The sequence below is a fragment of the Nerophis ophidion genome, linkage group LG25 (assembly GCF_033978795.1).
Source record: "Nerophis ophidion isolate RoL-2023_Sa linkage group LG25, RoL_Noph_v1.0, whole genome shotgun sequence".
NCBI lineage: Eukaryota > Metazoa > Chordata > Actinopteri > Syngnathiformes > Syngnathidae > Nerophis > Nerophis ophidion.
In genome coordinates, this window is record NC_084635.1 from 30,638,264 (window position 1) to 30,664,832 (window position 26,569).

The 26,569-nt window shown below is 37.0% G+C and overlaps 1 protein-coding gene across 3 annotated transcripts in view; it reads left to right on the top strand.

Moving 5' to 3' along the window:
* LOC133543042 (protocadherin-17-like) overlaps positions 1-26,569 on the top strand; it is a 233,276-nt gene that overhangs the window by 77,586 nt on the left and 129,121 nt on the right. The window lies entirely within an intron of this gene.

The following is a 26,569-nucleotide window of genomic DNA, read 5'->3' on the forward strand; positions in this document are numbered from 1 at the left end:
CTTCGGTTAATCCTACGTACGTGTCGGATGTGTTAATGTCCTTGCGTATTACCTTTGCGCTCTACCATGGTATCGAGCACTATTCTCTGGATAATCCAATCAAGACATATATACATACATATATATATATATATATATATATATATATATATATATATATATATATATATATATATATATATATATATATATTTGTATATGTATATACAAAAGATAATTGACGGATTGATCTGAAGTTGATCTGAAGATTTAAGTATTAAAAGTGAAAAAAAAATAATGTATGGCATATTTTCAACACTTTATTGACTTGGGACACTTTTGGACCTTTGATAATTTTAGCGGAATTTTTTTTTCTAAACTGTTATTGCTCAAAAAAAATAATGAATCAAAATCAATTTGATGAAGAGATTTAAGTATTAAAAGTGAGAAAAGTAAAAATAATGTACAACATTTTTAACACTTTTATGAGTTATGTGAATTTTTGTGGGATTTTTTTTTTAACCGTCACTGCGCAAAAAATAATAATGAAACAATGTTGGTTTAGAATAGAATAGAATAGAATAGAATAGAATAGAATAGAATAGAATAGAATAGAAAGTAATTTAATTCATCGATCCCAGGGGGAAAGTCAGCATTATGACTTATTGACCTATTTTAGCCTCCATTTACATCTCATCAAATATTCCACTTCAAAACCTAAAATGCGGGAAATGTTGTTTATTTTGTGTGTTTTCCATGAAAAAACATATATATATATATATATATATATATATATATATATATATATATATATATATATATATATATATATATATATATATATATATACATACATGTGTGTATACATATATATATATATATATATATATATATATATTTACACTTTAGTATGGGGAACACATATTCACATTATTTAGTTTCTTATTTACATGCAAATTAGTAACATATTGGCTCCTAATTAGTCATTATTAAGTACTTATTAATGCCTTATTATGCGTGGCTTTATTATAAATGGTAAATGATAAATGGGTTGTACTTGTATAGCGCTTTTCTACCCCTTTTTAATCAGCCCAAAGCGCTTTGACAGTATTTCCACATTTTCCCATTCACTCTGATGGTGGGAGCTGCCATGCAAGGCGCTCACCAACACCCATCAGGAGCAAGGGTGAAGTGTCTTGCCCAAGGACACAACGGACGTGACAAGGATGGTAGAAGGTGGGGATTGAATCAGGAACACAAAAAAGTTTGGACACTCTTTATCTAAAGATTAAAGCGTTAAAAACAAAACAAAAAGAACAACATTAAAATGTGACTTATTTTGAAATTTTTTATCACCTTTTAGGTTGCCGAGACAAAATTTGAGGGGTGCCCTGAAGGTAACAAAAAAAAAATCCATGTATCGAACATAAAAATATCAAAAACGTCCACGCATGATTTAAATTTCAGTGCCCTCGGTAGCAAACGTTTGCACACACCCGGTTCAGCCCGTCATTTGTTTTTCTTATCCCCGTGAATATAAAATGGACTCATTTGTTCATGTGTGCTTTTGTGCTGCACGAGTAGAAGAGCGGAATACCGAAACAAAGGAGTTCAAGGATACGTGTTCTCGGGAGCTTTGCATTTCATTATTTCCACGCGAGTCGATCCTCAAGATAATAGCGACAGGCTTTTGTTGACCAACTCTCAGACTCTCTTCTGTTTATCCCTTAAGTGTTTTTTCTTTTCATGTACTCCAAAGAGCATTTCCACCGCAACATTAAATGACAAACATTACAATAAAAGATATATACGAAAGCACCTCTGAAGAAGGGAAAAAAAAAAGTTTAATAATGGTCTCTTTTGTTGCACCTTAAAATCAAACATAGCTATGACTGCCTCTTTTGCTTCAAATGTGAGCAAAGTAACAATTGATCTTCATAGGAAATAGGAGTCTATCCCGTTTTTCACAATAAGTGTTCCTCAAAGGGGCTATTTATGCAACAACAGATGTGCTTTGAAGGAAGTCGGCTGAATAGCATGTTTTTTGTTCCGCCTCAATTTACTCAAAGTAATGTAAGGCTATCCCCCGGGGTTGTGAATCTTGGGGTGTCTAATGATTTGATCCGATCCCAAGTCCTGGGGTGACAATTCCAATCAGAATCCGTTCTTGATTGCGAGTGATTCTCGCAATGGTATGAAACATTTACAACGACACGTTGTCATCCCTACAAGCCCATTTCAGGGAAAATCCCCTGCAGAGCAGAGAAACCTGCGAGATTTTTGTTTCACCTGACATCACATGGACAAAGGAGGAAATATCTGTGGGTATTGTGGCCAAACAGCTCCATTTTTATTTCATTCATACTTGCCAACCCTCCCGGATTTTCCGGGAGACTCACGAAATTCAGCGCCTCTCCGGAAATTCAGGCGTAGCTGGAGGGCACGCCCCCTCCAGCTCCATGCGGACCTGAGTGAGGACAGCCTGTTTTCACGTCCGCTTTCCCACAATATAAACAGCGTGTCTGCCCAATGACGTTATAACTGTAGAATGATCGAGGGCGAGTTCTTGGTTTCTTATGTGGGTTTATTGTATGGCAGTTTCAGCGGGGTAACAACACACAACTACAGCAGTCACGTTTTTGTCTACCGTAAAGCAGTTTGTCTGCCGTAAACAGCAATGTTGTAACACTCTTAAACAGGACAATACTGCCATCTATTGTACATGCATATGGTTGGAAAAATAGTGACAGAGAATAGAACAAGGATGGACAATTCAACTCTTAACTCAACAATGAGTAGATGGGTGTTATGTGTGTGTATATTTGTAAATAAATGAACACTGAAGTTCAAGTATTTTGTATATATATATACATATATATATATGAAATACTTGACTTGGTGAATTGTAGCTCTAAATATACTCCTTCCCTCTTAACCACGCCCCCCGCCCCACCCCTCAGCCCCACCTCCCGAAATCGAAGGTCTCAAGGTTGGCAAGTATGGTTTCATCTGACCACAGAACTTTCCTCCAGGACAGACCTGGGCAATTATTTCGACTCGGTGGGCCAAATTTTGAGAAAAAAATGTGTCTGGGAGGCCGGTATAAATGTATTTTTAAGAAAACTAATACAAAACCTTACAATAAAGTCTGACTGAATGCTAAAAAATGTTATGACAGACCGCCTTAAAAACGGAATGGAATTTTATTTTTTTCTATGAACGATAAAACCCTGAATATTGAGAACATATGATCGTCACCTACTATTGTAACTAGTAGGGTTGTACGGTATACGGGTATCAGTATATGAATCATATTCGGTACCATACCGCCTCTGAAAAGTACCGGTCCGCCACACCCTAAGATTTTTTGTTAAAATAAATCCAATAATGCCATGTTGTCTGGTCCCCTTTATTTAGAAACATATCAAAGTATCGAAAAGTATTAAAAATAATATTGGTATCAGGACAACACTAGTCACTAAGATATCATGCAGAAGCGCAGATTCCAACCATTGAAATATGTTGTGTAGTTTAAGACTAATGGTCATTTGAAAACATCACTGCACATCAAAATGGAAGATACAGTTTCCATCTTAAAGATCTTAAAAAAATATTCGGGAATGATTGAAAAGCTTAACGGGCCTAATGTGGCCTTACTTTGCCCAGGTCTGCTCCAGAAGGTCTTATATTTGTCCATGTGATGTCAGATTAAACAAAAATGGAGATGTTTGGCCACAATACCCAGTAATATGTTTGGAGTGGAAAAGGTGAGGCCTTTTAATCCCAGGAACACCACGCATACCGTCAAGCGTGGTGGTGGTAGTATCAAGCTCTGGGCCTGTTTTGCTGCCAATGGGACTGGTGCTTTACAGCGAGTAAATGGGACGTCCTTGTTTTTACTTTTTGATATTTTTGAATTCCCGATATTACATTGTGAACGGCTTCCATCGATGAAAGACATTGCGGAGCAGGTTTGACTCTCGTTTATTATTTCAATAAACACTTCCGGGTCCCAGTCGGTCGCAGCGATTTCCAGCGATTCCTCCTTTGCCGCTCGTCCCGGCTCGCCTTTCGGTCGCCGGTGACTCCGTCTTCCTCGGCGGCTCATCGCTTGTCTGGTCTCGTTCGTCTGGTGGTTCTTCTCCTTCTTCTGCCCCCATTGCTCCTCCTTCTCCCCTTTTATACAGCAGGAGAAGATGCACAGATTGAGAGCAGGTGTGTGAATTACGCACCTGGCTCTGATCGCAGCAGCGGCACTCCAGGGTTGCGCCCCGCCTCTCTGGTCCGCTGCATAGTCCGCCTCCTGGCCCCCATCTTGGGTAGGACCATGATTTGTCCTATCCCGTCCCTCCACATACATTTTAAAGCAGGGGTAGGGAACCTGTGGCTCTTTTGATGACTGCATCTGGCTCTCGGATAAATCTGAGCTGACATTGCGTAACACGATAAGTAATGAATAATTCCACTTGTAAACACAGTGTTAAAAAATAACGCTGAAAATATAAAAAATTCTCATGTATTTTGAATCCATCCATCCGTTTCTACCGCACGTGTTCAAGAAGTTGCGTTAATGGTAATAAGTTATGTAATTATTATTGGTTAGTGTGGGGCTTGCCCTACTGGGGGTTCTTCAGACCACCAAGCACGGACAAGAGAGCCTGTTTCAGGGTTACAATATCGTTTTATTTTTCAATACGTCTCTCAGTTGCTTCCTAGCAATTGTCGTTTCCTTTTTCGTTCTCGCTCGCGCTCTGGCTCCAGCCCCAACCCCGCCTCTCCTCCTGGCTGCTGCTTATAACAGAGCGACAGGTGATTAGATAACAAGGCAATGGTGGGCCATCCACGCACCCGTCGCTAATTTCAAGGCCGATCCTGGCAACACCCTGCTTCGCTGCAGGCCTGCAGGCCACGCCCCCTCCACAGTTAGAATAACAATGTTATTACCAGTTATATCAATTACAATGTTATTATCAGTAGAAGCATTTAAGTCTCACCTTAAAACTCATTTGTACACTCTAGCCTTTAAATAGACTCCCTTTTTAGACCAGTTGATCTGCCGTTTCTTTTCTTTTTCTTCCATGTCCCACTCTCCCTTGTAGAGGGGGTCCGGTCCGATCCGGTGGCCATGTACTGCTTGCCTGTGTATCGGCTGGTGACATCTCTGCGATGCTGGTCCGCCTCCGCTTGGGATGGTTTCCTGCTGGCTCCGCTGTGAACGGGACTCTCGCTGCTGTGTTGGATCCGCTTTGGACTGGACTCTCGCGACTGTGTTGGATCCATTATGGATTGAACTTTCACAGTATCATGTTGGACCCGCTCAACATCCATTGCTTTCCTCCTCTCCAAGGTTCTCATAGTCATCATTGTCACCGACGTCCCACTGGGTGTGAGTTTTCCTTGCCCTTATGTGGGCCTACCGAGGATGTCGTAGTGGTTTGTGCAGCCCTTTGAGACACTAGTGATTTAGAGCTATATAAGTATATATATATGATTACAAAGAATAGGAGACCTATTATACTCTAGAAATGTTGGTCTTACTTAAAAATGCACACATTTAGTTGTTCAGTGTTGACAATTTTTTTTTATGGCTCTTACGGAAAAACATTTTAAAATATTTGGATTCTTGGCTCTCTCAGGCAAAAAGGTTCCCGACCCCTGTTTTAAAGCATATATCGGCCGATAATATCGGCAGTCCAATATCAGGGATCTCTAATGTTATTCGAGTCAACCCATGAAAAACGTCATTGTCGTCAATAACTGCTGTCAAGTGCTCTGATTGGACAACAATTCTTATAATGTTGAGTGTTTGAATATCCGAGGAAGAAGCTGTCTTCTCTTCCCCTTCTGGATTGCTATAAGTCTCTCCTCCGTTTAGCCTTATCAGCAACATGAGCGTGAACTTATCGGAGCGGACTTCTTTGAGGTTGTTTGGACTGGCAGACAGTAGACCGCGGTGCCTTCAGGTTCACTTAAGACTATTGATTGATACGTCTTTTATCTCCGGTAAGATGTGTACGACCAGCTAATTAGATTTGATCACTTACAATTGCTCCGGAGTCACCGGGCGATCAATGTCGTCTAATTATTACCCGGTGTCTCCACCCTGTTTTTTTCACTAAGTCCTCTGGAATCCTCTCACTTTGTTTATTTATTTCATTGCTTTTTTTTTTCCCCCGGCTCCACTGTGGTTTCTTTTCCGCTAACCTCAATTTATCTGCATTTTATCCCTTACCAACTGGTTCTGTTTTGACTCACTTGCTTATATTTGACAGTTTTCCAAGAGAAATAAACAACGGTTCCCTCGATAAAAAAAAAAAAAATCACACTCGCGCGCATTAATATTTGGCAAACTAACCAAAGTACGATTTGATACGGAACCGCGGCCAAAAGTGACATATCATACCCTATTTAAAGTAGACGGCTTTTTTGAAGCACGGAGAGAAATGTTTTGAAACTAAGTTTTATTGGTGAATATAAACATTTTAAATAAGTGTACTTTTTTTCAGCTTGAATGAAAATAAGTATGGTTCAATCAATCAATCAATGTTTATTTATATAGCCCTAAATCACAAGTGTCTCAATGACGTCCTCAGTTCAGATCCCACATCAGGGCAAGGAAAAATTCCCAACCCAGTGGGATGTCAATATGGAGGACTATAAGAAACCTTGGAGAGGACCACAGATGTGGGTGATCCCCACCCCTCCTCTCTAGGTTAGACCGGATGCAATGGACATCGAGTGGATCTAGCATAATAATGTGGGACTCCAGTCCATAGTGGATTGAACATAATAGTGTGAGAGTCCAGTCCATAGTGGATCTAACGTAATAGTGAGAGTCCAGTCCAAAGTGGATCCAACATAATAGTGAGAGTCCAGTCCAGAGTGGATCTAACTAAATAGTGTGAGAGTCCAGTCCATAGTGGATCTAACATAATAGTAAGAGTCCAGTCCGTAGTGGATCCAACATAATAGTGAGAGTCCATTCCATAGTGGATATAACATTATAGTGAGAGTCCAGTCCATAGTGGATCTAACTAAATAGTGTGAGAGTCCACTCCATAGTGGAACTAACATGATAGTGAGAGTCCAGTCCTTAGTTGATCTAACATAATAGTAAGAGTCCAGTCCATAGTGGATCCAACATAATAGTGCGAGTCCATTTCATAGTGGATATAACATAATAGTGAGAGTCCAGTCCATAGTGGATCCAACATAATAGTGCGAATCCATTCCAGAGTGGATATAACATAATAGTGAGAGTCCAGTCCATAGTGGATCTAACTAGATAGTGTGAGAGTCCAGTCCATAGTGGATCTAACATAATAGTGAGAGTCCAGTCCTTAGTTGATCCAACATAATAGTAAGAGTCTAGTCAATAGTGGATCTAACATAATAGTAAGAGTCCAGTCCATAGTGGATCCAACATAATAGTGAGAGTCCAGTCCATAGTGGATCTAACATAATAGTGAGGGTCCAGTCCAGAGTGGATCCAAATAAATAGTGTGAGAGTCCAGTCCATAGTGGATCCAACATAATAGTAAGAGTCCAGTCCATAGTGGATCTAACATAATAGTGAGAGTCCAGTCCATAGTGGATATAACATAATAGTAAGAGTCCAGTCCATAGTGGATCCAACATAATAGTGAGAGTCCAGTCCATAGTGGATCTAACATAATGGTGAGAGTCCAGTCCATAGTGGATCTAACATAATAGTGAGAGTCCAGTCCATAGTGGATCTTACATAGAATCAGAATCATTTGTATTTGCCCGTTCCAACATGTACAAGACACATCAGAACTGAAATTACTTGTTCGGCACAGTCCCACTAAGTGCAGACATATGTTGGTTGGGGGGGATCAGCCGGTTACAGCGCTCCTTAAAAAGATAAGAAAAGGGTGACATTAGGAGAGGGGTGGGGAGGGGGAGTAAAAAAATATCAGTTCAAGGCTAGACCCTCAGGAGAGGTCTAGCCTGAGTCCAAGGAAAAAACCTCACATACCATGGCACAGATTAAACATACATGCATCACACCAACTTGCAACAGAGGGAGGGGTGGGTTTCCGCAGGCCCGCTGTTCGCTTCTGTAGCGCCGCTCAGCCATCCACAACCCCAGAGGAGATAAGCGGTGAGAGTCCATCTAACATAATAGTGAGAGTCCAGTCCATAGTGGCTCTAACATAATAGTTAGAGTCCAGTCCATAGTGGATCTAACATAATAGTGAGAGTCCAGTCCATAGTGGATCTAACATAATAGTGAGAGTCCAGTCCATAGTGGATCTAACATAATAGTGTGAGAGTCCAGTCCATAGTGGATCCAACATAATAGTGAGAGTCCAGTCCATAGTGGATCTAACATAATAGTGAGAGTCCAGTCCATAGTGGATCTAACATAATAGTGTGAGAGTCCAGTCCATAGTGGATCCAACATAATAGTGAGAGTCCAGTCCATAGTGGATCTAACATAATAGTGTGAGAGTCCAGTCCATAGTGGATCCAACATAATAGTGAGAGTCCAGTCCATAGTGGATCTAACATAATAGTGAGAGTCCAGTCCATAGTGGATCTAACATAATACTATGTACTATGTATTTTCCACTACATACATGAGTGGGAAATAACAATAATAATAGAGGGGGAAAAAATATTACAAAAATGATCAAAGGAATGGGGAAAAATATGTAATTTAACGATACAGGACGGATTAATGAGCTAAAATAGTAACCTATATGTGATATTATATGTGATATTACACTTACAGGTAAAAATGTTGAGTTATTCTGTATTGTGTTTTTGCTTTTATGTTGTGCCTGCCTTGTTTTTTTTACACCATACCTCGTTATACCATGAATTGATTAACGTGGACCCCGACTTAAACAAGTTGAAAAACTTATTGGGGTGTTACCATTTAGTGGTCAATTGTAAGGAATATGTACTGTACTGTGCAATCTAATAATAAAAGTATCAATCAATCAATCAATAAATTGCGTAACATCATGTTCCCTTAAGGCAGGGGTGTCAAACTCAAATACAGAGTGGGCCAAAATTTAAAACTGAACAAAGCCGCGGGCCAAGGTTGAACAAATGAACCTTTTAAAAGGGACCCAAACAAGTTTTGCATTGAATATTGAACAAGCAAGGCTTATATAACTTTATAGTGGCATGCAAAGTCGAGTTTCAAATGATCCATCCATCCATTTTTCTACCGCTTGTCCCTTCTGGGGTCGCCGGAGCCAACCTCAGCTGCATTCGGGCGGAAGGCAGGTACACCCTGGACAAGTCGCCACCTCATCACAGGGCCAACACAGATAGACAGACAACATTCACACTCACATTCACACACTAGGGACAATTTAGTGTTGCCAATCAACCTATCAATAATAATTGAAAAATATCAACGGCGTATCAAATAAAATTGAAATAAAAATTGGGGGGGGCCGGATTTGGTGGTAGCGGGGGTGTATATTGTGACATCCAGGAAGAGTTAGTGCTGCAAGAGATTCTGGGTATTACGTGTGTTGCGTTGCAGATGTTCTCCCGAAATGTGTTTGTCATTCTTGTTTGGTGTGGCTTCACAGTGTGGCGCATATTTGTAACAGTGTTAAAGTCGTTTATACGGCCACCCTCAGTGTGACCTGTATGGCTGTTGACCAAGTATGCTTGGCATTCATTTGTGTGTGTTACAGCCGCAGATATTATGTGACTGGGCCGGACGTGACGACAGGTTGTAGAGGACGCTAAAGGCGGTGCCTTCGAGGCACGCCCCCAATGTTGTCGTCCGGGCGGAAATTGGGAAAAATTCGGAAGAATTGTTGCCCCAGGAGATTTTCTGGAGGGGCAGTGAAATTCGTGAAGGTTGGCAAATGCGTTGTTACAGCGGCACCGCCCCTGTATAATACCGGCGGGCCAGCTCTAATGTTAATTTGATATTGCCTCAAGGGCCAAAACAAATTACACGGCGGGCCAAATTTGGCCCGCGGGCCAGAGTTTGACACCCATGCCTTAAGGGGTCGTGACAGGTAAACTGTTAGCTAAAGTTTTAGCTAAGAGTCCATGCTTCACACTTTAAAGTCTGAATTAAAAAGTAAATACAAATAAAAATAAGAAAGAATGATCTGAAACTAGAAAAAATAAGATTTAAATAAACAAAAAAAAAGGTTTATTTCAAATAATTACGCGCGTGAATTCTAAGCATATTCAACCTGGAAAAATAGAATAAAAAATTAAATACACTTATATTTTTTTTGCAAAATATAAAACGTTTTTTCAAGTACTTCTGCTCCACTTAAGTAAGACTGTGGCTCAGTTGTGTGAAAGAGAAACTGCTGTTTTTTTCTCTGTTTGCACACCCTTCCCCCAAAAGCTCGAACACACACACACACGCACGAACATACATACAAACACACACTCACACACACTCAAACAGCCCCGTGGAAATGAACAGAACGCAGCAACAAGGCCTGGGAGTGAAATAACAGTCCGACGTGCTCGTCCCATTTGTCTCAATTGGTCCGCTGTCTGCTTGGTCAGTCTTAGGGCCTCACTGGGAATAGAGAACGGGAGTGCAGCTTTTTGCACTTACTTAGCCTCACTGTACTCAGTATCCCCCTGACCTCTGCGCCCTCGCTGCAAACGCCAGATACAGCGCATCAGTCAAGGCAGCACGATTTTTTTTTTTTTTTTTTGCAGTCCTCAACCGAACCGACTTTAGCTCCCCTGGTAGCCGCGTGGATAGGACTACTCAGAAATAGCTTTTCGTGATGTTGTCAACTATCCGTGTTTACACGTTTGACATTAGTAAAAAAAAGTAAAAAAATGTCTAGTCTATTCCAGGAATGAACGTTGCAAACAAGGAAAGTAGTCCGAAGCAGTCGATATAGGTCGGTAGGGGTCAGTTTTCTGAAAATGACTTCCAAAAAGTCATTATAGTTACTTGTTATTTTACCTAAAAGACATAAGTGAATGACTTTTGGAAATTCCATATTTTTCCGACCATAAGGCGCACTTGAAATCCTTAAATGTTCACAAAAATTTGATACTGAACCATTCTGGTTGTGCTTACCGTCCCCAGGAGCAATTTTGTTTGGTACATAGTGTATTTATAAGCGTGATTAGTAGATGGCAGTCACACATAAGAGATAGAGTAGCTTTCAAGATGTGTTCAAGTATCCGTGTTTACACGTTTGACAGTATTAAAATAAAAGATAAAAAAATGTCTTGTCTATTCCAGGAATGAACGTTACAAACAAGGAAAGTAGTCCGAAGCAGTCAATATAGGTTGGTAGGGGTCAGTTTTCAAAAAATTTACTTCTAAAAAGTCATTATAGTTACTTGTTATTTTACCTAAAAGACATAATTGAATGACTTTTGGAAATACCATATTTTTCCGACCATAAGGCGCACTTGAAATCCTTAAATGTTCAAAAACATCAGATACGGAACAATTCTGGTTGTGCTTACCGTCCCCAAAGCAATTTTGTTTGGTACATAGTGTATTTACAAGTGTGATTAGTAGATGGCAGTCACACATAAGAGATAGAGTAGCTTTCAAGATGTGTTCAAGTATCTGTGTTTACACGTTTGACATTATTAAAATAAAAAATAAAAATGTCTTGTCTATTCCAGGAATGAACGTTGCAAACAAGGAAAGTAGTCCGAAGCAGTCGATATAGGTCGGTAGGGGTCAGTTTTCTGAAAATTACTTCTAAAAAATCATAATAGTTACTTGTTATTTTACCTAAAAAACATATTTGAATGACTTTTGGAAATACCATATTTTTCCGACCATAAGGCGCACTTGAAATCCTTAAATGTTCACAAAAATCAGATACGTAACAATTCTGGTTGTGCTTACCATCCCCGAAGCAATTTTGTTTGGTACACAGTGTATTTACAAGTGTGATTAGTAGATGGCAGTCACACATAAGAGATAGAGTAGCTTTCAAGATGTGTTCAAGTATCCGTGTTTACACGTTTGACATTATGAAAATAAAAGATCAAAAAATGTCTTCTCTATTCCAGGAATGAACGTTACAAACAAGGAAAGTAGTCCGAAGCAGTCGATATAGGTTGGTAGGGGTCAGTTTTCTGAAAATGACTTCCAAAAAGTCATTATAGTTACTTGTTATTTTACCTAAAAGACATAAGTGAATGAATTTTGGAAATACCATTATTTTCCGACCATAAGGCGCACTTGAAATCCTTAAATGTTCACAAAAATCAGATACGGAACAATTCTGGTTGTGCTTACCGTCCCCGAAGCAATTTTGTTTGGTATACAGTGTATTTACAAGTGTGATTAGTAGATGGCAGTCACACATAAGAGATAGAGTAGCTTTCAAGATGTGTTCAAGTATCGTTGTTTACACGTTTGACATTATTAAAATAAAAGATAAAAAAATGTCTTGTCTATTCCAGGAATGAACGTTACAAACAAGGAAAGTAGTCCGAAGCAGTCCATATAGGTCGGTAGGGGTCAGTTTTCTGAAAATGACTTCTAAAAAGTCATAATAGTTACTTCTTATTTTACCTAAAAAACATATTTGAATGACTTTTGGAAATACCATATTTTTCCGACCATAAGGCGCACTTGAAATCCTTAAATGTTCACAAAAATCAGATACGGAACAATTCTGGTTGTGCTTACCGTCCCCAGAAGCAATTTTGTTTGGTACATAGTGTATTTATAAGTGTGATTAGTAGATGGCAGTCACACATAAGAGATTGAGTAGCTTCATAAGGCGCACTTGAAATCCTTAAATGTTCACAAAAATCAGATACGGAACAATTCTGGTTGTGCTTACCGTCCCCGAAGCAATTTTGTTTGGTACATAGTGTATTTACAAGTGTTATTAGTACATGGCAGTCGCACATAAGAGATAGAGTAGCTTTCAAGATGTGTTCAAGTATCCGTGTTTACATGTTTGACATTAGTAAAATAAAAGATAAAAAAAATGTCTTGTCTATTCCAGGAATGAATGTTGCAAACGAGGAAAGTAGTCCGAAGCAGTCGATATAGGTTGGTAGGGATCAGTTTTCTGAAAATTACTTCTAAAAAGTCATAACAGTTCCTTGTTATTTTACCTAAAAAACATATTTGAATGACTTTTGGAAATACCATATTTTTCCGATCATAAGGCGCACTTGAAATCCTTAAATGTTCACAAAAATCAGATACGGAACATTTCTGGTTGTGCTTCCCGTCCCTAGAAGCAATTTTGTTTGGTACATAGTGTATTTACAAGTGTGATTAGTAGATGGCAGTCACACATAAGAGATAGAGTAGCTTTCAAGATGTGTTCAAGTATCCGTGTTTACACGTTTGACATTATTAAAATAAAAGATCAAAACATGTCTGGTCTATTCCAGGAATGAAAGTTACAAACAAGGAAAGTAGTCCGAAGGAGTCCATATAGGTTGGTAGGGGTCAGTTTTCTGAAAATTACTTCTAAAAAGTCATAACAGTTACTTGTTATTTTACCTAAAAAACATATTTGAATGACTTTTGGAAATACCATATTTTTCCGATCATAAGGCGCACTTGAAATCCTTAAATGTTCACAAAAATCAGATACGGAACAATTCTGGTTGTGCTTACCATCCCCGAAGCAATTTGGTTTTGTACATAGTGTATTTACAAGTGTGATTAGTAGATGGCAGTAACACATAAGAGATGGAGTAGCTTCATAAGGCGCACTTGAAATCCTTAAATGTTCACAAAAATCAGATACGGAACAATTCTGGTTGTGCTTACCGTCCCCAGAAGCAATTTTGTTTGGTACATAGTGTATTTACAAGTGTGATTAGTAGATGGCAGTCACACATAAGAGATAGAGTAGCTTTCAAGATGTGTTCAAGTATCCGTGTTTACATGTTTGACATTGATTAAAATGAAATAAAAATATTGTCTATTCCAGAAATGAACGTTGTCATTTATTGTCTCATCATTGCAAACAAGGAAAGTAATCCCTTTGGTCTAAAAAGTCATTAGTTACAAATTACTTTACCAAAAACGGAGATACCACCTTTTTTCGGACTTTAAGGCGCACTTAAAATCCTTTAATTTTCTCAAAATTCGACAGTGCACCTTATAACCCGCGGCGCCTAATGTACGGAATCGTTCTGGTTGTGTTTACCGACTTTGAAGCAATATCATTTGGTACGTGGTATAATGATAAGTGTGACCAGTAGATGGCAGTCACACATTAGACTTACGTATAGACTGCATTGTGACTCAATATTTCAATAACTCAATAATTCTGATTGTACTTACCGACTTCAAAGCAACTTTTTTTGACAGCTGCGTAGAAGGCCCACCTGGGCCTTTTTATCTGATCACCTGTCGCTCTGTTATAAGCAGCAGCCAGGAGGAGAGACAGGGTTGGAGCTGGAGCCAGAGCGCGAGTGAGGACGAAAGAGAAAAAGACAATTGCTGGAAAGCAACTGAGAGACTAATTGAAAAAAACAAAACAATATTTTACCCTAAAACAGGTTCTCATGTCCGTGTTTGGTGGTCTGAAGAACCCCCAGAGGGTAAGCCTAACACTAACCAATAATAAAATAATTACTTCGTACCATTAACGCAACTTCTTGAACATAAAAATGCATGAGAATGTTTTATATTTTGAATGTTATTTTTAACACTATGATTACAAGTGGAATTATTCATTACTTATCATGTTAAGCAATGTCAGCTCAGATTTATCCGAGAGCCAGATGCAGTCATCAAAAGAGCCACATCTGGTTCTAGAGCCATAGGTTCCCTACCCCTGAAATAGCCTATAATGGTAGGTTGTGCAGAGAAAAAAAAAAATGGAGATTGAATTATTTTTGTAGTCGACCAAGCACTAGTCTGAACCTGAATCTGATCAGGATTTTTTTGTAAATTACTTTTGTAAAATAGAAAAAATTATACAATAGAAGACATTGTGTACTTATTGGAGGATATTTAGATGTGAAATGCACGAGTAAACACGCTGCAGGACTGCTTGCATCAGAGATTTTAGATGCTCGCCGATACTTGTTTCATTGCTGATTCAGGATCGATATCAGTTTGAGAAAAGCCTCCTTGTTGGTAATAATTTGGAAAATGGTCCCCTGCAGTGAAAAGGGTTGACAAAGAGTAAAAGATGAAGGCTAAAGACCGATCGAGACTCTAATTGCCGGGCATAGTTTTCTTTGCAGTGATGGCAATGTGCTTTTTATTGACTTTTGTCGTACAAAAGGCAGGTAGTTAAGGGATGGAGAGGGTACTTACTTTTTTTTTTTCATATCACGAGTAGCTGATGCCTTTTAATGTTGTTTGGAAGTTTGAAATCAACCACTGAATATATATTCCTGTTTGCTTTCACGCTCCGCCACTTCGGCGCCAGTTTCCGGACTGGCAACTAGGACACGCCCCCCCGATCGGGAGGCTTCTCACGCTAGCGCTGTCTTGGTTCATGATAACGTCCAAGTGATACCGCTCGGCCCTGGCCATACAAGTTTTCTCCTTAACAAAAGAACCTTTCCCTACTTGCACATTGTCTGCTCTCTCTGCAACCTGGGGTATGCAGTTTCACCCTAGGCTCTAAGGTACAGCCACACCCGCGGCTCTATTTATTTGGGAGTTCCCTAGTCAACATCAATGAGGGTGCTTCTGAAGGAAGGGGTAATGCAAGCAGCCCCAGCAGACACAATTTGTGATTATTCAGAATGGAAATGTCCGCGTTGAGGTACTCGAAGTCCGTCCTTGGCTGTCAGCAGGCAGGGTCTGGATACAAACTGCGGCTGCGAGGCAACTCACAATGGAAGATTACAAGTTGTGTGCCATTTCACGGATAGAAAAGTACAACTTCAGCACAATTGATGATAACCATAGCAACAGCCTTTACGCATAAGATAAGAGTTGTGCGATAACTTATACATACTTATTCAAACAGAAAATCTCTGCGTACTGTACGTGGGCTAATTGGGAGGTCACATGAAGTTTGGAGCTCTGTACAAACTAAATGTGCAAAACGGCTTTGCCCTATGCGCTTCAGCATCGGCTGACACCTCCCTGTCAGTTCACGTGGCCTACCACTGGGTGGCTGAGTTGCTGTTGTTCCCAAACTCTTCACTTTACTTATAATAAAGTTGGCTTCAGGAGCGAGGAAAGTTCACAACTGGATTTGTTGCACAGATGGCATCCTATGACAGTTCCACTGTTATGGTATGACTAAGGGAGATGACGTTAACAGACACCTGGGTGTTGAATTTAGCTCTGAGATTTATTATATATAAAGACCATATACAGTATATGTGTATATATATATATATATATATATATATATATATATATATATATATATATATATATATATATATATATATATATATATATATAGCAATCAAACAATACTAAATATAATACCTAAGGAAATGGAGTGTGACACAATTCAATAGTGTGTATGGTGTAAGACTATGTGTAGTATTCAACTGGAGCGTTTTACCATAAATGTTGGAGGTGCATGTTGAGAGGATTGGTGCTGTCCGACAAGGGCAAGGCAGTTCAGAGTTGTCCAGGGGCGGGAGCGGGGTCGAGAGGCAGTAAGTAGCGAGTCGTCGCAGTTGAGGATCAAGAAGCGCGAGGGAGGCAGGGAAGATCCAGGAGCACACAAAGAAGGTACAGAAGACTATATTTCGGCACGGGATGGCGGGTTGAGCAGGCTTAAGAAGGCAGCTCACTCATCACGGGCAGGTGCGCTGAATGATTGTAGTTGAATGATTGCAGCTGGCAATCCAGAGCGCAAGGATGAGGACGCCAAAAAAAAGTACCGGTATTCGGTCCCCATCCCTAGTCGTGTTTGAGAAGAAGATATACAAAACCACAGCGTCCATTTTCTGCACACGTCCTTCCATCCTGACCGGATTCAGGTTCAGCAATGTCACACTGATTGAAAGCAGCGTCCAAGGATGAGTCCTCGGTCCACAGACAAAAATAATTCAATCCCCATTTCTTTTCTTCTTTTTTTTTGTTTTTTTTTTTAATGAAAAACAAACCTACCGCTGGGAACATTTCAATGCCAAGTCATTTCATCATTTTTATTCCTGCGCAACCTGAAATTTTAAGCAGAGTTCAGGGTAACGGTAAGCATGTGGAATTCAAAGTACCGAGGCATCCTCTCTGACCTTCGCAGGCTTTTGTTGTTGGCGGAGCCACCGCAGAGCCCAGGTGACATTGAAATACCGGTCTTGACTGGCGGCCAAGAGAAGCCGTCTCTCAGCGTTCGACTCCCAGTAACACGGTTTGTGTTACCCTGATCACTGCTGTTATCGAGCCCGGATAATTACAGCCTTCCTTTTAACCTGTAATCTCATTCTTGCCTGCGCTCTTCTCCACGAGTGAGATCCGCACGGCGCTCTGAGCCTCGCTTGTTTTCCTTTGATTTGAAGACGGGGTGTGGGACGGATACTTCTGTAAAGGTCAGATACCCTTCTGGGAGGACGGTTGACCTTTGGTGTCAATTGACGTGATTTAAAACCACTTGCAAAGCATATCTTCTTGTAATTAATGATGCGGGTAAGATCAGTTCCAGTTTCTGTAGCAATTGATTATTCGAGTCATTATCGATGCATTTGTTCGATTAATCGAATAATCGAATAAAACACACTTAACAACCTCAATGTGTCTTTTTAGGAAGAATGGTTGTAATAAACAAGGATATTTCTGATGGACTTTATTCTTTGTTGTGATGAATGCACATACCGTAACATTGAAATTGCAACTATTGATGATTATTACTGATTAATTTGTTCCATTAATAGAGTAATCAAATAAAACCCACCTAATAACCCCAATTCATCTTTTAGGGAAAATAGTTTTAATAAAACAAGGGTTTTTCTGATGCGCTTTATTCTTTGTTGTGATAAATGCATGTACTGTAACATTGAGATTACAGCTATGAATGATTTCAGTAATATTTCTATAAATGTTTTCGATTAATCGAATAATCAATTAAAACACACCTAATAAACCTCAGTAAACAAATATTTTTTCTGATTGACTTTATTCTTTGTTGTGATAAATGCACTTGCTGTAACATTGAAATTACAGCTATCAATTATTTCAGTAATATTTCTATAAATGTTTTCGATTATTCGAATAATCAAATAAAACACCTAATAACCTCAGTAAACAAACATTTTCTCTGATGGACTTTATACTTTGTTTGTGATAAATGCCCATAATGTAACATTGAAATTACAGCTATCAATTATTTCAGTAATATTTCTATAAATGTTTTCGATTAATCGAATAATCAAATAAAACACACCTAATAACCTCATTTCATCTTTTAGGGAAAATAGTTTTGATAAAACAATTATTTTTCTGATGCACTTTATTCTTTGTTGTGATAAATGTGCAAACTGTAACATTGAGATTACAGCTATCAATTATTTCAGTAATATTTCTATGCATTTTTTCGATTAATCGAATAATCATATAAAACACAGCTAATAACCTCAGTAAACAAACATTTTTTCTGATGGACTTTATTCATTGTGTGTGATAAATGCCCGTAATGTAATATTGAAATTACAGCTATCAATTATTTCAGTAATATTTCTATAAATGTTTTCGATTAATCGAATAATCATATAAAACACACCTAATAACCTCAGTAAACAAACATTTTTTCTGATGGACTTTACACTTTGTTTGTGATAAATGCCCGTAATGTAACATTGAAATTACAGCTATCAATTATTTCAGTAATATTTCTATAAATGTTTTCGATTAATCGAATAATCAAATAAAACACACCTAATAACCTCAAGTCATCTTTGAGGGACAATTTATGTGATAAACAATGATTTTTCTGATGGACTTTATTCTTTGTTGTGATAAATGAACAAACTGTAACATTGAAATTACAGCTATCAATATTTTCGGTAATATTTCCATTAATTTTTCCGATTAATCGAATAATCAAATAAAACACACCTAATCATCTCAATTAATCTTTTAGGGAAAAATTGTCTTGATAAACAATGATTTTTCTGATGCACTTTATTCTTTGTTGTGATAAATGCATGTACTGTAACACTGAGATTACAGCTATCAATTATTTCAGTAATATTTCTATGCATTTTTTCGATTAATCGAATAATCACATAAAACACAGCTAATAACCTCAGTAAACAAACATTTTTTCTGATGGACTTTATTCTTTGTGTGTGATAAATGCCCGTAATGTAATATTGAAATTACAGCTGTCAATTATTTCAGTAATATTTCTATAAATGTTTTCGATTAATCGAATAATCATATAAAACACACCTAATAACCTCAGTAAACAAACTTTTTTTCTGATGGACTTTATTCTTTGTTGGTGATAAATGCACATAATGTAACATTGAAATTACAGCTATCACTTATTTCAGTAATATTTCTATGAATGTTTTCGATTAATCGAGTCATCGAATAAAACACACCTAATTACCTCAATTAATCTTTTAAGGAAAATTGTCGTGATAAGCAATGATTTTTCTGATGGACTTTATTCTTTGTTGTGATAAATGCGCAAACTGTAACATTGAAATTACAGCTATCAATTATTTCAGTAATATTTCTATTATTTTTTTCGATTAATCGAATAATCAAATAAAACACACTTAATAACCTCAGTAAACACATTTCTTTTCTGATTAACTTTATCCTTTGTTTGTGATAAATGCCCATAATGTAACATTGAATTTACACTTATCAATTACTTCAGTAATATTTCTATAAATGTTTTCGATTAATCGAGTCATCAAATAAAACACACCTAATCACCTCAATTCATCTTTTAGGGAAAATTGTTGTGATAAACAATGATTTTTCTGATGGACTTTATTCTTCGTTGTGATAAATGCACAAACTGTAACATTGAAATTACAGCTCTCAATTATTTCAGTAATATTTTGATTATTTTTTTCGATTAATCGAATAATAAAAAAAACACCTAATAACCTCAGTAAACACATTTCTTTTCTGATGAACTTTATCCTTTGTTTGTGATAAATGCCCATAATGTAACATTGAATTTACAGCTATCAATTATTTCAGTAATATTTCTATAAATGTTTTCGATTAATTGAGTCATCGAATAAAACACACCTAATTACCTCAATTCATCTTTTAGGGAAAATTGTCGTGATAAACAATGATTTTTCTGATGGACTTTATACTTTGTTGTGATAAATGCACAAACTGTAACATTGAAATTAAAGCTCTCAATTATTTCAGTAATAATTCGATTATTTTTCTGATTAATCGAATAATCAAATAAAACACACCTAATAACCTCATTTCATCTTTTAGGGAAAATATTTTTAATAAAATAATTATTTTTCTGATGCACTTTATTCTTTGTTGTGATAAATGCACAAACTGTAACATTGAAATTACAGCTATCAATTATTTCAGTTATATTTTGATTATTTGTTTCAATTAATCGAATAATCAAATAAAACACACCTAATTACCTCAATTCATCTTTTAGGGACAATAGTCGTGAGAAACAATGATTGTTCTGAAATACTTTAGTCTTTGTTGTGATAAATGCACAAACTGTAACATTGAAATTACAGCTCTCATCTATTTCAGTAATATTTTTGATTAATGTGTTCGATTAATCGAATAATCAAATCAAACACACCTAATAACCTCAGTAAAAAAAAAAATTGTTCTGATGGATTTTATTCTTTTTTGTGATTATTGCACACACTGTAACGTAGATTATTTCATTTATTATTGATTAACGTGTTCGATTAATCGAGAAATCGAATAAAACACACATTATAACCTCAATGTGTCTTTTAGGGAAAATAGCTGAAATAAACAATGATTTTTCTTTGTTGTGATAAATGCACAAACTGTAACATTGAAATTACAGCTCTCAATTATTTCAATAATATTTTTATTATTTTTTCGATTAATCGAATTATCAAATAAAACACAACTAATAACCTCAGTAAACACATTTATTTTCTGTTGAACTTTATCTTTTGTTTGTGATAAATGCACATAATGTAACATTGAATTTACAGCTATCAATTATTTCAGTAATATTTCTATAAATGTTTTCGATTAATCGAGTCATCGATTAAGACACCTATTTACTTCAATTCATCTTTTAGGGAAAATTTTCGTGATAAACAATGATGTTTCTGATGGACTTTATTCTTTGTTGTGATAAATGCACAAACTGTAACATTGAAATTACAGCTCTCAATTATTTCAGTAATAATTCGATTATTTTTACGATTAATCAAATAATCAAATAAAAAACACCTAATAACCTCATTTCATCTTTTAGGGAAATTTGTTTTAATGAAACAATGATTTTTGTGATGGAATTTATTCTTTGTTATGATAAATGCACAAACTGTAACATTGAAATTACAGCTATCAATTATTTCAGTAATATTTTGATTATTTGTTTCGATTAATCGAATAATCAAATAAAACACACTTAATTACCTCAATTAATCTTTTGGGGACAATAGTCGTGATAAACAATGATTGTTCTGAAGGACTTTAGTGTTTGTTGTGATAAATGCACAAACTGTAACAGAAATTACAGCTCTCAATTATTTCAGTAATATTTTCGATTAATGTTTTCGATTAATCGAATAATCAAATCAAACACACCTAATAACCTCAGTAAACAAACATTTGTTCTGACGGACTTTATTCTTTTTTGTGATTAATGCACACACTGTAACGTAAAAATTGCATCTATAGATTATTTCATTTATTATCGATTAATGTGTTCGATTAATCGAGAAATCGAATAAAACACACATTATAACCTCAATGTGTCTTTTAGGGAAAACAGCTGAAATAAACAAGGATTTTTTTTTGATGGACTTTATCCTGTATTTTCATTGATGCACAAAACATTGAGATTGCAACTATCAATTATTTCACTAATATTTTGATTTATTTGTTTGAATAATTGAGTGATTGAATAAAACACACTTAATATCTTCAAAACATATTGTGTTTAAATAAAGCGTTTCTCATGCAAGTCAAACATACACACCAGCATTAGCAAGCAAAATAGACTGTTACCTTGTTTCTGCTTGTTTACCTCTCTTACATATGCGGGTTGCTTCTTTGGTAAGGTGCACACCATCGATACTGTATATATACTACACTATATATATATACCTGCAATTGCAGTAACAGACACATTCATAACGAAATGTAATATATACAATATTTACCGTATTTTGGTCATTTTAATCATTGCACAAACATTATACCTCAAAGTCTTGTCTTTTTCCACTTTTGAATTATTGCGAATCCACTATTCTTGTCTTTTTTGGGCCTTTTGCTCTCTTTCTTTTTTGTTTTTTAAAGCATCTCTCTGGGCATCCAAAAGAAATGTCAATATTTCTCAACATGCACCATATTTCATGACTGGGTGAAAAACATGCTTTGCGACCATTTTTGTTCAATATAAACTAATATTGCCAAAAGTATCCCATTGAATTTTCCAAAATTATTTGCTATCCTGATGCATTCAATGTTTCTTTCACTAGAACTAAGGGACCAAGCCCAACTCCCGAAAAAACAACCCCACACCATAATTCCTCCTCCACCAAATTTCACACTCGGTACAATGCAGTCCAAAATATAGCGTTTTCCTGGCAACCTCCAAACCCAGATTGGTCCATCAGATTTCCAGATGGAAAACGTGATTCATCAGTCCAGAAAAGGCATCTGCACTGCTCCAGAGTCCAGTGGTGATTAATTTACGCCACTCCATCCGACACGTTGCATTGGACTTGGTGATGTATGACTTAGATCAGGGGTCACCAACCTTTTTGAAACCAAGAGCTACTTCTTGGGTACTGATTAATACGAAGGGCTACCAGTTTGATACACACTTAAATAAATTGCCAAAAATAGGCAATTAGCTAAATTTACCTTTAATAAATAAATCTATATATATATATAAAAAAAATGAGTATTTCTGTCTGTCATTCAGTCGTACATTTTTTTGCCTTTTACGGAAGGTTTTTTGTAGAGAATAAATGATGAAAAAAACACTTAATTGAACGGTTTAAAAGAGGAGAAAACACACACAAAAAAATAATAATTTTGAAACATAGTTTATCTTCATTTTTAAATTCAATATTCAACCGAAAAAATGAAGAGAAAAACTAGCCAATTCAAATCTTTTGGAAAAAACTTTAAAAAATAATTCATGGAACATCATTTGTAATTTTTCCTGATTAAGATTAATTTTAGAAATGTGATGACATGTTTTAAATAGGTTAAAATCCAATCTGCACTTAGTTATATTATATAACAAATTGGACCAAGCTATATTTCTAACAAAGACAAATCATTATTTCTTCTAGATTTTCCAGAACAAAAATCCTAAAAGAAATTCAAAAGACTTTGAAATAAGATTTACATTTGACTCTACAGATTTTTCTAGATTTGCCAGAATATTTTTCTTAAATTTTAATCATAATAAGTTTGAAGAAATATTTCACAAATATTCTTTATTGAAAAAAACTTAAGCTAAAATGATGAATTAAATTGAAATGTATTTATTATTCTTTACAACAAAAAAGAAAATACTTCAACATTGATTTAAATTGTCTGGAAAGAAGAGGAAGGAATTTAATAGGTAAAAAGGTAAATGTGTTTAAAAATCCTAAAATCATTTTTAAGGTTGTATTTTTTCTCTAAAAGTTATAAGAAGCAAAGTAAAAAAAAAATGAATTTCTTTAAGCAAGTGAAGACCAAGTCTTTGAAATATTTTCTTGGTTTTTCAAATTATATTTGAGTTTTGTCTCTCTTAGAATTAAAAATGTCGAGCAAAGCGAGACCAACTTGCTAGTAAATAAATACAATTTAAAAAAATAGAGGCAGCTCACTGGTAAGTGCTGCTATTTGAGCTATTTTTCTATGACACCCCTTCTTAACTGTCTATGCGACGTCAAGGCTTGGTTAGCCCAGAATTTTTTAATAATGAATGAGGGAAAAACGGAAATTTTAGTTTTTGGTCCGGCCCTCACTGACTTGGGACTATCGCAAAATGATGCGCATCCCAAAGTCACCAGCCTTGGCGTCACTATAGACAGCCATTTTAAACTAGACAAATAAGTCAATGGCATTTTAAAATCATGTTTTTATCATCTTCGTCTTTTAGTAAAGGTTAAACCGTTTTTATCTTTTAACCTTTTTGAACAAGTTGTGCATGCTTTTATTTCAAGTGGCCTGGACTACTGCAATGCACTTTATGCTGGCATTAACCAAAAAGTTCTCTCCCGGTTGCAGTTAGTGCAGAACGCGGCAGCACGACTTTTAACAGGGGTCAGGAATTGATTGATTGATTGATTTATTGATACTTTTATTAGTAGATTGCACAGTACAGTACATATTCCGTACAATTGACCACTAAATGGTAACACCCCAATAAGTTTTTCAACTTGTTTAAGTCGGGGTCCACGTTAATCAATTCATGGTACAAATATATACTATCAACATAATACAGTCATCACACAAGTTAATCATCATAGTATGTACATTGAATTATTTACATTATTTACAATCCGGGGGGTGGGATGAGGAGCTTTGGTTGATATCAGAACTTCAGTCATCAACAATGAGAAATGTGGACATTGAAACAGTGTAGGTCTTATTTAGTAGGATATGTACAGCCAGCAGAGAACATAGTGAGTTCACATAGCATAAGAACAAGTATATACATTAGAAGTACATTTGAGTTGTTTATAATGCTAGGAGATGGGATGTGAATGGAGGAGGGTGTCAGTAAAGTGTTGAAGTTGCCTGGAGGTGTTGTTTTAGAGCGCTTTTGAAGGAATATAGAGATGCACTTACTTTTATACCTGTTGGGAGTGCATTCCACATTGATGTGGCATAGAAAGAGAATGAGTTAAGACCTTTGTTAGATCGAAATCTGGGTTTAACGTGGTTTGTGGAGCTCCCCCTGGTGTTGTGGTTGTGGCGGTCATTTACGTTAAGGAAGTAGTTTGACATGTACTTCGGTATCAAGGAGGTGTAGCGGATTTTATAGACTAGGCTCAGTGCAAGTTGTTTTACTCTGTCCTCCACCCTGAGCCAGCCCACTTTGGAGAAGTGGGTTGGATTGAGGTGTGATCTGGGGTGGAGGTCTAAAAGTAACCGGACTAGCTTATTCTGGGATGTTTGGAGTCTAGATTTGAGGGTTTTGGAGGTGCTGGGGTACCAGGAGGTGCAAGCGTAATCGAAGAAGGGTTGAATGAGAGTTCCCGCTAGAATCTTCATGGTGCTTTTGTTGACCAGAGAGGAGATTCTGTAGTGGAATCTCGTTCTTTGGTTGACCTTTTTGATCACCTTGGTTGCCATTTTATCACAGGAAAGATTAGCCTCTAGAAGTGAACCTAGGTAGGTGATCTCATCCTTCCTGGTGATAACAATGTCACCCACTTTTATAGTGAAGTCACTGACCTTCTTAAGTTTGATATGGGACCCAAATAGGATGGATTCCGTTTTACCTAAGTGTATGGATAGCTTGTTGTCAGCGAGCCAGGTGCAAATATTGAGGAGTTCAGCACTGAGGATTTGTTCCACCTGTGACTTGTCCTTGCCGGATACCAGCATATAACCCCAATTCTTGAGAGTCTGCACTGGCTCCCTGTTCATTTTAGAATTAATTTCTAAACATTGCTGTTTGTTTTTATGTCTCGGACCTTATCCAAATTTACATTCCTGCGCGCATTCTGAGGTCCGAGAGCCAGTTCCAGCTCGTGGTGCCCAAGACCGGACTTAAGACCAGGGGAGACAGGGCCTTTCTCTGTGGTCGGCCCTAAGCTCTGGAACACTCTGCCCCTCCATATTCAAACTGCTTCCACAGTGGAGTGTTTTAAGTCTCATCTTAAGACCCACTTTTATTCTTTGGTTTTTAACACTACGTGAGTTGTGTGGTCCTCTGAAATATTTACAAACCCCGTTTCCATATGAGTTGGGAAATTGTGTTCGATGTAAATATATATGGAATACAATGATTCTATTTTACTGTTTTAATTGATTTTACCCTTTAAAATTGTTTTTAATCATATTTGTTTTTATATTGGTTTTATATTTATTTATTTTTTGTTTTCTATCAGTCATTGGTGGAGCATAATATTGTTTTTTTTTAATATTGTTTTTAACATGGCTGTGCAGCACTTTGGAATCGTTATTGTTGTTTAAATGTGCTATATAAATAAACTGGATTGGATTGGATTTTTAGAACAGGCCAGCGGGCGACTCATCTGGTGCTTACGGGCGACCTGGTGCCCGCAGGCACCGTGTTGGTGACCCCTGGCTTAGAAACTGCTGCCCAGCCATGGAAACCCAGTCCATGAAGCTCTCTGCGTACTGTACGTGGGCTAATTAGAAGTGTGCATGAAGTTTGGAGCTTTGTAGCAACTATACGCTTCAGCATCCGTTTACCCCTCTCCCTGTCAGTTTACGTTGCCTACCACTTGGTGGCTGAGTTGCTGTTGTTCCCAAACTTTTCTTATAATAAAGTTGACTTTGGAATATTTAGGAGCAAGGAAATTTCGCGACTGGATT